We start from the raw sequence: 13,349 nt of genomic DNA on the forward strand, positions 1-13,349 counted from the left end.
ATAAAGACTAGATCTCTTAGTCCCTTCCAGTCCTATGTACATTTCTATTATTTCTCTAGATGAATATTTGAGCATAGGATAGGAATATTCACTTACAGATTCAGAATTGGAAAGCTGTCAAAAGGACTTGATGTGTCTTTGGAATGAAGTAAAGATGATTGTCATGAATCACAGAGTACTGGGTGGACACAGCAAACCTTACAGTTATCCCACAGGTCTGTCACATTTATATTTCAACTGATAGCATAGTGCAACAGTGAAAAAACAAGGGAGAGAGCCATAGATGAAGACAAGAGGTGTACAAAAAATATTGGGAGGGGGATAAAAAGAGAGTGAAAATTTAAGGCAGTTCATAATGCAATAATTTTTTATTTGTAGTGTTCATTCATAGCTTTGTTTAGATACAAATGATGGACTGAAATCTTAAAAATGACTAAGTCCTTCAGCACAGTTTTAAATTATACCTTGCTTCCCAGCTGCACTAAATCCAAATTTAATGCATAGGTAGCTTCTGTTTTTCTTTAAATGGCATAGATTTCGATCTTGCTGACATCAGAGAAGTACTGTAAGGAGACAGTGGGTGCATCTGCATGAGACACTATGGCACAGTAGCAACAAGCTACTGCTCTGTAGCTCATTACTACTGTGCAGTAGCGTTGCCAGGCACTAGCCATGATGTGACACTACAGCTCAGTAGCTTCGAGGAAAAAACCATGCAGCAAAGGAACTGCACAGTAACACCATGCAGTAGTGGTGCACATAAGCAAGTACTAACTGACTGTGCAGTAACAACTGTGTAGTTCGCCACTTATGTAGATGCAGCCGCTGACAATGAAACAGTATCACAAGAAGTTGTAACCCCTTCTATTGATATTGGTGAAATAACAATTTTAAAGTATTGCTATCGATTTATATTTCTAATTCCAAGTTTTTCAGTGTGTTTAACTTAACCTCCCCCTCCATAAAAACAACAAAACCCCCACCAGCTATATTTCACTTTTAGTCCAAATCTATTTCTCTGTATAACAAAAATAATCTCCATTCATTCAATGATGTTGGCATTCTGAATTAAAAAAGGCATCGCTATTCAATGGTACCTTAACAAGGATGATTTTTTTTTTTTTTTACTGTTCTATACATTTGTATATTTTCAAAACCATATGGACTTGTTTCATCAGTGTCCTAGACAGTGCAGTAAAATATAGAAATACTAGCAAGAGAGAATATGCACATGTTACAGCAGAGATTTGAAGTGAGAGTACATTTTCAAAGCTGAGAGATTCAGGAAGATTATTCTACAGTAGCAGAGAATTTTGAATGAACAGTGGTCAGATCATATTAAAAAAAATAAAAAGAGAGAGAGAGAGAGAGAGAGAGAGAGAGAGAGAGGAGGCCAGGCTAGACAGACAGAGTAGCATGCAAAGGAGATGAGTGAGCCCTTTCCCCTACACACATGTAAAAGAAGAGCTGTGAATCAAACAACTTTGCAAGGTGGTCATCTGTAAATAGTAACACCTTGTATGTTAATGTGTACATTGTGAGGTAGTGTATTATTATAAATCACTTTTTTAACAATAAGGAACCAGGAAAGAGGGGTTAAATTATTCTCCTGTGTTCTTTTAGGACTGTGACAGGGGTCCATTCTGAGGCCAATCTCTGTCAGCCCGCCCACCTACCTTGCCTTGTTGTAATGAAAATAAATAGATGGTTCTAGGTGAGAGGCTGCCCTCTTAATGCCCTAATACCCAGGGCATACTACACTACTCCAACCTCCCCTTTGTAGTGTCCCAAGCCTCACAGGTGTTATACTGCTATCTATCACTTCTGCAGCCCTGCCCCTCTGGCACTAGGGCTCTACCCAAATTGTGTGCCCCTTTCTCCAGGCAATAATAAGGCCTCTAAACCTCCCCTTATAGCCTCATCCTGGTCCTCCAGTGTAAACAGAAACACAAGCATAAGCCTCTAGGCTATAACTTAAACATTATCAATGACAACAATGCTGTGCCCCTTTAAGGGGGACAAACTTCCACCTTAGGGCAGCATGCCCCTAGGCCTAAGTACCTGGGAGGTTTCTGGTGTCTTGCTGCCCTTGGGCAGTAAAGCAGGCAGCACCAGGTCACCTCCTCAGGCAGGAGCTTCTTCCCTGACATTTGCCAGAGACAGAGTGTCCCTACTAGCTCCAGCCCTGGGCTTATATGCACCCAAACCTCATCTCCTTTCAGTCATGTGATGCCTGCAGGTGCTGCCCAATTACCCGCTTGGGCTGTTACCCCAGCAGCCCGCAGCTGCGGAGCTCTGTTTAGCCTGTAGAGCTCCCTGGCCAGGCTGTTCCAACCTTAATGGAGCAGGCATATCTTAGTGCCCTGCTACAAGGACATATATGACAAAGTCGTGAACAGAACCAGGTTTCCCGAGTCCCATGGTAGTGCCTTAATCACAAAACCATCCTTCCTCCAGTATATAAGAAAGAAATAGGGCAAGTTGGATATTTTCAAAATATTTTTTTTTAAATATGTAATTATGTAGTCTTTCTCTTTTTGCTTGATAAGGCTTAGAGCCATATGTGTTGGGTTATAGATAACTTAACTCTGCAGAGACCATGAAGAAGGGTGTTGCATGGTAATAATGTTGCTGACAACTTGGCGGATAAGGGGGTGGCTTAAAGGCAGTGGCATGTAGACTTGCTTAGAGAGAGAAAGATAGATAGGATGGGAAACATTCAAACTTATGGATCATACCAGGATTAAAAATTGTATAGGCTAATATAGAAATCAAATATGAAGAAGGAGAAAATTATATTTTCCTTGAGGAAGTTTGCCTTTCATCCTCAACAAATTTTTCTGTTTTTTCTCTCTTCCCTCCCTCCCTCCCCGACCATTCATTTTGTTCCTTGAGGCACTTACTATAACTACAACACACTTTGGATACAGACAGACAGACAGACAGGTGATCTTAGGGATTGGCAACATAGGCAACCATTCAGGGCATCAGGGGACACCAAACATATGTACGCACACGTGTGAGTAGCTTGCATTCATAGCAGCACTCTCCTTCCACCCTGGCCTGTCTGATCCCACCCCAGGCAGGAGGAGTGGTGCCCAGCTCAGCCCATCCCTCTCTCCTGCCTCCAGCCATTGCTCAGGAGTCGGGTTGGGCATGTCAGGCAGGATGGCACCTGCTCCAGTCTGTCTGCCTTGCTTCTGTCAACAGGAGCAGTGCCTGTTGTACTGCCTGCCTGGTGCACCATGCTGCTTCACTTCCCGGCACCAGTCTGTGCCCCTGCCTGCCTTGCCCTAGCCATGCTTACAACTGCAGTTCCTGGCACCAACAAATGTGTGCGCACATGGGACCTGATCAATGTTCATGCAGCTTAGTGAGCCACATGATTATAATTTGGGTCTCAGGAATGAACATCTGTGCCAGGGTTCACAGTGCAGCCTGCAGCTGGAAAAGCCCAGCCACTTGCCCCAGCCCTAGGCCTGTGCTTTTTTTACTACTGACCCTCCCTTCTTAACTGGGCTATATTTTGGCTCTCTGACTGCACCCCCTGGATGCTGCCACCCCTCTACAGACACATTAGAGCCCCTGATGATGCCAACCCAACTCCCTTGCAGCCTTCCTAACCCTCTGATCTTGCCTGTTCCTCGCCCTGACCCTGACTGACTTAGATAAGGCTCCTGGCACCTGCAGATACCTGCACAATCAGGACAATCGTGCTGCTTAAAGTAAGTCTTGTAATTTTAGATTGGATTCTAGGAATATCTGCACATGGTCTTTAAGTAGGAGCCATGCACTAGCATATGTCCTAATATTTATGTAGTCGTTAGATTTGTATGCTGCCCTCCTTGAGAAGGCTCAGGGTGGCTTCGAATAAAAGACAAAATAATCTACATGTTATGAAAAAATGAACTCCCCAAACAACACCCCAGAACACTAAAACTACACCCACCTCACCTCATCTACTTCTACTTCCCAAGCTATTATGCAGGAGAACTAACCCTCCGGCCCATCCTAACCAAAATGCATAACCTCCCTTCACTATGAAGTAGCCAAAGCTTCTTCACACCCATGCCCCTGCCTCTCATCCCAGCAACCCCTTTTCACAAAGAGGGCTTGTGGCTGAACCTAGGAACCCACAAATGCTTCCCCTTCCTCCAACAAACACAACTTTCAATTCAAAAGACCCCCCACAACAGGAAAATAAGGAAAGCCCCACTGAAGGGGAACACCAAAGGATGACCTTAAAAATTGCCCTTCAGCTTAAATATGCCCATCCTAAGAAGGCTTGCTGGCCCTGTAGGAGCTGCAGGCCAGCCAGGTCCCTCTCCGTTAGTCTGGGCAGTCAAGATGGTGTCTGAGCTGGCTCTCCTCCCCTTCCCTAGGTTGTCAGAAATGCAGTGTAGCAATGGAAGCAGTCATTAGCCCAAGGAAGCCCGTCAGCTGCATAGGGGCTGCAGGCTGGCCAGATCCTTCTCTCCCAGTTCAGGCAGCCAAGGTGGTGCTTGGATGAGACCCCAGATGAAGAGTCTTTAGAAGTGCTGAATGATATTATCATTGTTAAAGTTTTATAGCTAAAATTTAATGGTAGAAGTAAGACCATATAGATGAGCTGGACAACAGGTGGTAAAGGGTATGGAACCAAAAATTTGAATCTTGTGAGTGCAAGTGAAAGTTCTAGTTAGAAAAGGGAAGCATATGCACACTGTTATGGTCAAGTAATTGCTAGAAAGTGCTGAATGTATGTGTCGTCTGAAATTAATGCTTCTTTAAAGTGTTTCAAGTGAAGCATCAAAATTGCTATTCAGTTTTACAAGTCTGGACAAGAGAATACCACTTTACCAAATGGATCATTTAGTGTAGCGGGTCTTTTAGTACAAGCTGGATGAAACTATGCTAAAAGGAGAGATTCTTTTTTAACGGTGAAGGCAATTAAACATTGAATATGTTTCTCTCTGAGTTTTTAAGACATGGCCTTTGTAATGTTATCTGTAGCTGAAAAGTTAGGGGCTCAATGCAGAAATGTCAGGGTGAGGTACTACAACCTATGTTTTTATGGATTTAAAATGAATCACAATGCTCCCTTCCAGCATTAGAATCCATGAAACTATTCATACTAAGTCTTGATACCTGTAAATATCACTAACCATGCTTCTAGGAAGGAGAAAGACTGTTGCTTTATTTTAAAAAATAAAAAATAAGTGGATAAAAAGAAAAAGTGTATTCTGTGTACCTTTAATTAAAACTCTTTTGGAAACTGAAAACATTTTAATTAGTTAGTTCAGCAAATAATTGGTGACTAAGTCAAGCTTGGTCCATTGACTGACTTGAATGAAATTACTTCAGGGATAAATTTGGGCATGTGACTCCAATTTATGGCAATGAATCAGCATAAGTGTGACTGTATGTGCATGCTGCATGTAGTATATACATGTTCTGTTTCACAAGGAGGGTTATTTGACCCCCTTTTTCATGTGTTTTCTTTTCTGGGACTTGCTCTTCATGATACAGCCGTTATCCTTGTCATGTATTTATTACTTACCTTGATGTCAAAACAAGATAAACCTTAACATCAATGTTAAGGATAGTTTTTGTTTTTTCACTCTCAAATTACAAAGCACCATTTTTTAGTGGGATCTGGCCCACCAACTGATTAGATCCTGCCCAGAGGTGGGCACCAGCACCCACCAGTTGATTGGATCCAGCCCATGGCTGCCCCTGCAGCATAGGGCTGAGCCCAACCCACTCTCACCCAGGGTAGCCTGTGCCTGTTGGCATGCACAGCTTCATGGCGGGGCTGTTCCTGGTGCGGCTGCAGCTGCCCAGGTACTGCTTATCTTCCCCTGCCTCCAGCAGCTCCTCCTCCTCCTGTCCTATGCCACGCCAGGTTGGGGGGAAGCTGCAGCCAGGTGGCTCCTGCTCCAGGGTGTGGGGCTCCAACTCCAGCTCCTGACTGCCTTCCCCCTACTGCCAACCACCTGACATGATGAGCAGACACCTGTGGGCAGCTGAGTGAGTGAAAGGTATCCAGGAGCAGGAACTGGAGCTGCAGCCCCATGCACTGGGGCAGGAGCCTCCTGGCTGCAGCTCCCCCACACCTGCAGCAGCATATTGGTACCAGGAGGATGAGCTGCTGGAGGTGGGGGAGAGCTAAGCAGCAAGCAGGTAGCTGCAGTCACACCAGGAGCAGCCTTGCCAGGAAACCATGTTTACTGGCCAGGGCAGGGGCGGGCTACACCATGCAGGTGGGTACATGGTATGGGCTGCCCCGGGCAGGAGTGGGCAGGTCTTGGCACCATGCAGAGCACTGTGGGGGCAGCCACGAGCTGGCTTGTGGATGTGGACTGCACCTGCACCACTGAGATGAGCTCTGCTGCCTGTACCCTGACCAGCTCCAAGGACCTAGTGAGCAGGAAGCCCCCCTACCCCCCTCCAAGCACCCAAGCACAAACCTCACACCTACCACCATTCCCACCACCACACACAGTATATTTGAGCAAGACCTTATTTTGAGCTATTATGCAATTGTCTCTATATACACTAGTAAAACAAACAATCAAACAACCAAAATATAAATCAGGACAAAAACATTTTTTAAGTAAAATTAAAATATTTTATACTAGATGTTTGATTTTTAGTATATGGGTTTTTTTATCTATTATTTGTTAAAATGGTATCTTATAAAAGATTTTACGTGTTCAGCCTTCGACAGGTCGCCGAAACTCATTAAGCAGCCCTCTAGCTGAAATAACTGCCTACCCCTACCTTACATCTAGGAAGCTTGTTCTGGGAGTCTGGTCACTTTAAAAACACAGAACAAACAAATGAAAACATCCTCATAAAGGGTTTGTTGTGCTGATCTACCACGTACTGATTCTGCAAACACTTACACTTGGAAGGAACTTTACTTGCTGAGTGGGCCCATGGAGCTGACTCAAATATTTAAATGCTTGCATGAATCGGGTTAAGTCATCTAACTGAAAATGTAGTCAAGAGGAAAAAAAATCCTGAAGTAAACTAAATAATTTAACATTTTAAATAATTCCTGCAATTAGATTTCTTTAGAGAACTGAGGCTTAATGGACCAAAAGAATTTTTAAAAAGAGGAAAAAACAAATCACTATTTATATCAACCTGGTAGGAAAACCTTCCTTTCCCAGTTATTGAAATTTACCAGTTCAAGACAGTTGAACAGTTTTTCTAGGACACAGTATTTCCATGAGATTTTAAATCCCTGTTTGTTTATGTAATCTCTTCTACCATAATAGTAATTGCATAAAAAATGTTTTTTTTGGTAGAAACTTAGGGCCTTGTCACACATTCACTGTAATGAATTGGAATGTAGTGACCTCTTAATGGTGGTATGCGTTAGGAAATAACCCTTACCTGAAAGCAAACAGTGATGCCACAAGGGCACTTAATATGCACTAAACTGCTTGAACCAGTGTCTGTTGTATGTTAATTGCACTTGGTGTTACATTGAGCATGTGACACCACCTCTAGGCCATCCAATTTCAGTGCAAGTACCATTGCAAGTACAAAACAAAATACCCTGCCTTTTTTCATAAGTGATATACAAATTATTTTCTCACAAGCGTACCACAAAGATCTGTATGACCTTCATTTCCTCTTCTACCATTCGTATACCCATAGAAACCTTACTGCTCCTATTCTGAGTTTTCAAACATACAAACCCCACTGAGTCTTTGCAGAATGAGTTGCACTCACACCATGAATATATCATGTGGCCTCTCAAACATTTCCCTCGGTGAATATCTAAAAACAAGTATTGCTTTTATTTTTGTGGTTGAATTCAGGATGCCTGAGCCCAACATGACAAAAAGGGTACTTGGTTCTCCCACACAGTAGCTGGTTGAAGTTGGGCAAACTCATAATCATAAGTGTATTGGTAAATCATCATGAATTGATCCCAAAAGCTTGCACAAAAAGACAATTTTCTTATGATTTCCCAGTTGGTCTAATAAAAGGTATCATTTTGGAACCAAGAGTTCTAGTTTTTTGTATGTCTTCTTGGTAAATCATCAGTATCCACAAAGTTTTCTTCCTCCCAATGCACAGATACATTGCTGCTATTCTCAAGTGTCATTCATTCTGATCAGGACAGAAATATAAAAATATAAAGTTAAAGTCCTCTGTCAGCTTTCTCTGAGCATGCTGGGGTAGAGGAGGAAGCACCTGGCATCCCTGTGGCTAAGTGTCATAGATAAGTAAAACCTAAAAGAACTCTGGAAAGGAAATCGTCAGTCAAGACTAGAGCTAAAATTTTGATAGCTGGACCCTTTCAATTCTCTCTTACCAGACATGAAGATGAATCTTGCAGATATCTCATTGCTTTTTTGTGGGAATGCTATTACTAAGACGTATTTGTCATGGGACCAAGGGGAGGAGAGAGATTGCATCAGTGAATAGTGTGTTTGTAGTCTTCGGAAGACAATGAGAACTCTAGAAAATAATACTGACTCTATGAAATCCCACTGACAGGTATCCTATAGAAAGCAGAGGATCAGCATGAGAGCCAAAAGCTCTCGATCCAAGTCCAATTCTTCCCCAGCAATCAATATGACAAAAGTGCACACAACCAGGCAGCCCCTCTCAATGACATCTCAAGAAAGACATTAAAGGAAAAAGTCTTCTGAGCTGCTTCCTCTTCTTTACTTCAGATCACTGCAAGTACATTTTTCATCCTCTAGTGACCCAGAAACAAGCCCATGGCATCTCTTTTAAATTACAGGTTTTAAACTTTATTCTGGTAGGTCTTTAGTTTTCTATTAGGGTGTCATTTTCAGTGCTGTGGCTGTCGGTGAATCCACCTTTTGCTCTGAATAGCAACCCGCATCATGTAGGACAGTGTTACTCACTCTAAGCTGTGCAAAACATTAGCTTTTACACTGCTTTACCTCTTTCAGTCTATTATCTGTAACACACAGTTTAAAGGGCACTTACCTTCAGGGCAGCCTACATCAAACTGCCTGAACGCTTGAAGAAGATTGTCCCAGCAGGGACGGCTTACCAGGAACTACCATCAATTTTGTCCTAATTGGGACACCATACTTGCAGTCTGGGATTATTCACAGCAGAGGGATTCAGGATTCAAAAATCAGTTTGGGAGCCCAGGAATTTTCCGCCCAGGGATCAGCTGGATGGGCTCCCCACTCCTGGTGGTGATAGAAGGAGATGCGTGCAGAGTGAAGAGGGCTGGGAAGAGCCTGCAGCATAATCCCATCCCACGGGTGCATGCTGAAGCCATCGTGAATGGCCAGAGGCCAGTGCAGTGCCTGACGGTCGAGCAGGAGCAAGCCGCCCCCTAGAACGAGCCCTTGGGCTTCATGGGCCAGCTTGACAAATTCCTTGGGGTGGAGGCATAGTCCCAGGGAGTCCTTAGAGAGCAGAACACAGATTTCCCGCTGGGTTTGGAAACTTGGGAGTCGATAAAAAGGTGCGAGTAAACCCCACTGTGTGAGTGGCTGGGGAAAGGACTGTGGCAGAACTGTCTGCATGGAAAAAAGAGACACCAGAAAGGGAGAGTTCCCAGGATGCCTGTGTGGTCTAAAAACCAGAGAAACCTTGGTGTGCCTGAGGGCTGCCTGGTCTGCCTGTGGCAGTGAGCGTTCTCTGTGCATAATTGCCTAAATAGGTCTGTGGGCATGGAGAGGCAGCACACAGGCAGAGAAGCCTATACGGAGGTGTGTGAGGAAGAATCTGTGTCTGGCAGGGGTCTGGAGTGAGAACAGCCTCTGCAGACTGCGGGATGCTTGGGCCTTTGTGGGATAGCCCGAGGCAGCTGGAAGAAACACATACTGGGAGGAGTGAGGGACTGCCCCTCCCTCCATCCTTTGGGCATAAGTTGGGGTAAATGGTTATTAGTGTGAATAATTAACTAGTGGATTAATGTAATGAGTATTTAACATAGTGTATAAGTTATTAGTTTTGTATCCATCAGCTTGATCATCTCTTAAGTGTAAATAGCTATTAACGGCTATTTTTTGCATACGCTTACCCTTGTTGAATTGTAAATAGACTATTTCAAACTTTTGATATCATTTAATATTCTTTTGCATATTATAATTATTCCCTGTATATAATTAAATTCTGTAAATAGTTACTCTTGAGTCTGCAAGGTATCTCCATTGTAAAAGGGAACTCCTTCTCTAAGGGAGCCTCCTGCCATTCCTAGGGGAGCTGAGCAGGGGTAAAGCTGCAAAGGGCTGCATGCCCATCTACCAGATAGTGATACAGTTGTATATACAGCCAGATATAAATGTCGTTTGTGTTTCTTCTTACATTTTTCAGCTGCCCATATTCTGCTGAACCATCAGGGTTAAAATATAAAGGGATGTGCTAATAAAAATCTCTGTTAATGTCATAATTTTACTATAGTGTTTTTAGCTGGCATACCACTTACCGTACCGGGGGGGAAGCAGGGAGGAGCACCATAAAACTAAGACAAATGCAAGACTAAGCAAACTGAGTTGTATTTGCCATCCAGCAGGAACTTGCACTCTCAGATCAAAGACAATGAGGTAATTTAGATCAATTTGCTGAACTGTTGGGCTAATTTCTGGAATCAGCATATGAAACTCAAGTTTTTCCATTGTGGGTATAGGGTGATTGCAGGAAAAAAATGAAAACAAGGCTTTGATTTCAGAGTTTTTTTTATAAAGTGAACTACACATCAGTGTCTGACTAGAATGAGAACCCAGAAATAAAATGATCTAAGTTTGTTAGAACAGTTGTTCTGTTTGTCTTGATTTTAAGGATTTCTTTATATATTGTTCAGATGGTGTTAATACTCTATGGGCATAATTATAGCCTCTTTCTTTACCTGGGTGTTTACAATCATAGTCCCTCATCCTACAACAATTGCTTGTTTATTTAAGTGACTGCAGAGTTAGAGCTTAAGGGTGCTAATACACATGTTTGGAGGCGAGAGGGGGCACACATTTTAATTAGAGTGGTTCCCAGACAGTCGCGCTAACTAAAACAGCTCACTGTCGCATGTATTAAGCTCCCTGCCCCACCCCCCCATACACTTCAAAATGGTTGTGGGGCATAATACATGTGATGTTGAGGCGATGCTGGAGCATTCTAATTAGAATGTGGAGCAGACTCGATTAATTGGGTCTGCTCCAATGCATTCTAATTAGAACATGAATGAGCAGAGCTATAGGCAGCCCAAATGAACAAAATAATCTTAAAGTAGTATTACAGTTAAGTTGCATGGAAAAAACAAGGGAATAAAAGGTAGAATCAAAGAATTACAGCTGAAAGTTATGGGATTGCTTTGACAATATAGTGAGAAAAATATTACTAGGTTATTTAAGTGATTAATATTTAATTCACAATTTTAAAATTTTAATCGCTAATTTAAAATTAAAACATGCATCAAAATGACCTCTTGTTGAGTTTCTAGTGGAAAGAAATATTAGAACAAATAGAAGGAACAAGCTACAAAAAAGAATTATTTTATTTATTTGAAGGAACATCTATTTTACAAAGAAGATTTATTTTACAAAACTAGAGTGATGAATGTTTGTCTTCAATCGCTAAACTTTCAGTACTGAGAGATTGATCCAAATTCATGTCTTCGCTTGAAAACATGATATAGGAGTGATTTAGCTATATTAATGTTGCTAGTAAGCAATTTATTCTTTTTTCAGAGTAGATTTAAAAATAGCAGTGGGGAATGGCATTTTGACATACAGAAAGGGTTTTAAAAATAAAGCTCCATCTGAAAAATGTAGAAATTTCAGTTTAAATCTTATCACCATATGGGAATAGCATTTAAAAACATGTTTCGGTGTTGGTGATTCAGTCTATGGCAGTGTTCCCTGTGAGTCAGTATCAAACTTCTGTCTTAATATGGCTCCAGCAGGCTCCCTGCTGTTGGAGATGCCATCTTTCATCTAAAAAGTAAAACAACACCTGGCCATTTGTGTTCATTAAAGTGTGCTGTAGTTTTAGGAGTAGAGCTAATTCTAATACAGGTCAATATATTCTGCCAACTTAATTAAATTCCTTGTGATTTTCAGTTGTGCATGGCATTTTTTCACCTTTTATCCTAACCTTTAGAACTGCCCTACAGTTGAAGGAAGATGCCACATGGCATATCAAAGGTGGCAGTATTTCAGCTAATAGACTTATATGTATACATGCAATACATTATATATGTGCATGCTGCATACAAAATATGAGCGAGGCAACAGTAGTTTTTGGAGTGATATCTATTCCAACCATGCAGGTGGTCCAGTAAAAAAGCGTTCAGATGCAAGATATTCTTTAGCCAAATGCCAGGTAAAATGCAGCCAACATGCAAGGGTCAAAACACAGCTAAAACACCAGATGCTTGTGTGCTGACTATGAAGAGATGAGACACCACAAAAAGCAATAATCTTCTATTCCCCTGAATGCTGTAGAGCTGACCTCTCTAGCTGTTCTTGTCAATGAAATGGAGATGGGGCGTGGGGCGGGGGTGTGCTGGAAGCAGAGCCAGATGACCTTACATGCAAGAAAGATTCCTATGAACAACCTCATTCCCCGTATTACAGAGAGGAATATCTTAGACTTTCCCTTCCAATAACCCAGAGCACTATGCTGTATCGAAAAATGCTAATAGGATAAACATTTTGTTTCATTCATGTATTCCAGATAGATTCTCTGGCTATGTCCAGACAAGCACGGACATGCAGTATCTGGTGGCGCAAATGGATCTGTGGCGCCACACACACTGCAGATGCAGGTGATCCTTGCAGCACAGGGTTTTGTTCTGACCCCAGATCTCCTGGGGTAAAAAAACCCCATGCCTTAAAAAGCGGAGTGGTGCACGTGACAGCAGTGCACCCTGCCCAAAACCAGAGCCTGGCCTGCTGGAGCCACAGTCTGGCTGCCAACCAGGCTTCCAGCTGCGGGAGCAATGTGGCTGCATTTCCCGAAGGTCCCCAGAACCCTAAATAATGTTACTGGGGCCAGCAACTGTGCTGGCCCCAGCCTTCCCTACCCCACGTGAGAGAACCTGCTGTGCAGCAGAGGGCACGTGGCACAGGTGTCCCCTGAGGACAAATAGCAGCGGCACAAGGTGTGTCACTGCTTCTTGTCCCTGGGGAAACAAACATCTGTGCTCATGTGGACATGACTTCTAGGGCTTCATGGATATAACTGAAAGGGTAGAACTTTTGGGGTATGCCTACAGTTAGTTGATGTTGCTATGGCACTGTGCTTGACTACTTCTGTTTAGAAATACTCAAGTGTGGTGCAGTAATCGTCTATATTGTGCCATGTGCGTGGTGCATGGTTAGATTGTGCCTCCATGGCACCATAGCAGCATTGTAAAGTGG

At 42.7% G+C, this 13,349-nt stretch overlaps 1 long non-coding RNA gene across 1 annotated transcript in view; it reads left to right on the forward strand.

The window, feature by feature from the left end:
* LOC132251208 (uncharacterized) overlaps positions 1-13,349 on the forward strand; it is a 549,220-nt gene that overhangs the window by 382,331 nt on the left and 153,540 nt on the right. The window lies entirely within an intron of this gene.

Source organism: Alligator mississippiensis, chromosome 1 (assembly GCF_030867095.1).
Source record: "Alligator mississippiensis isolate rAllMis1 chromosome 1, rAllMis1, whole genome shotgun sequence".
Taxonomy (NCBI): Eukaryota; Metazoa; Chordata; order Crocodylia; family Alligatoridae; genus Alligator; species Alligator mississippiensis.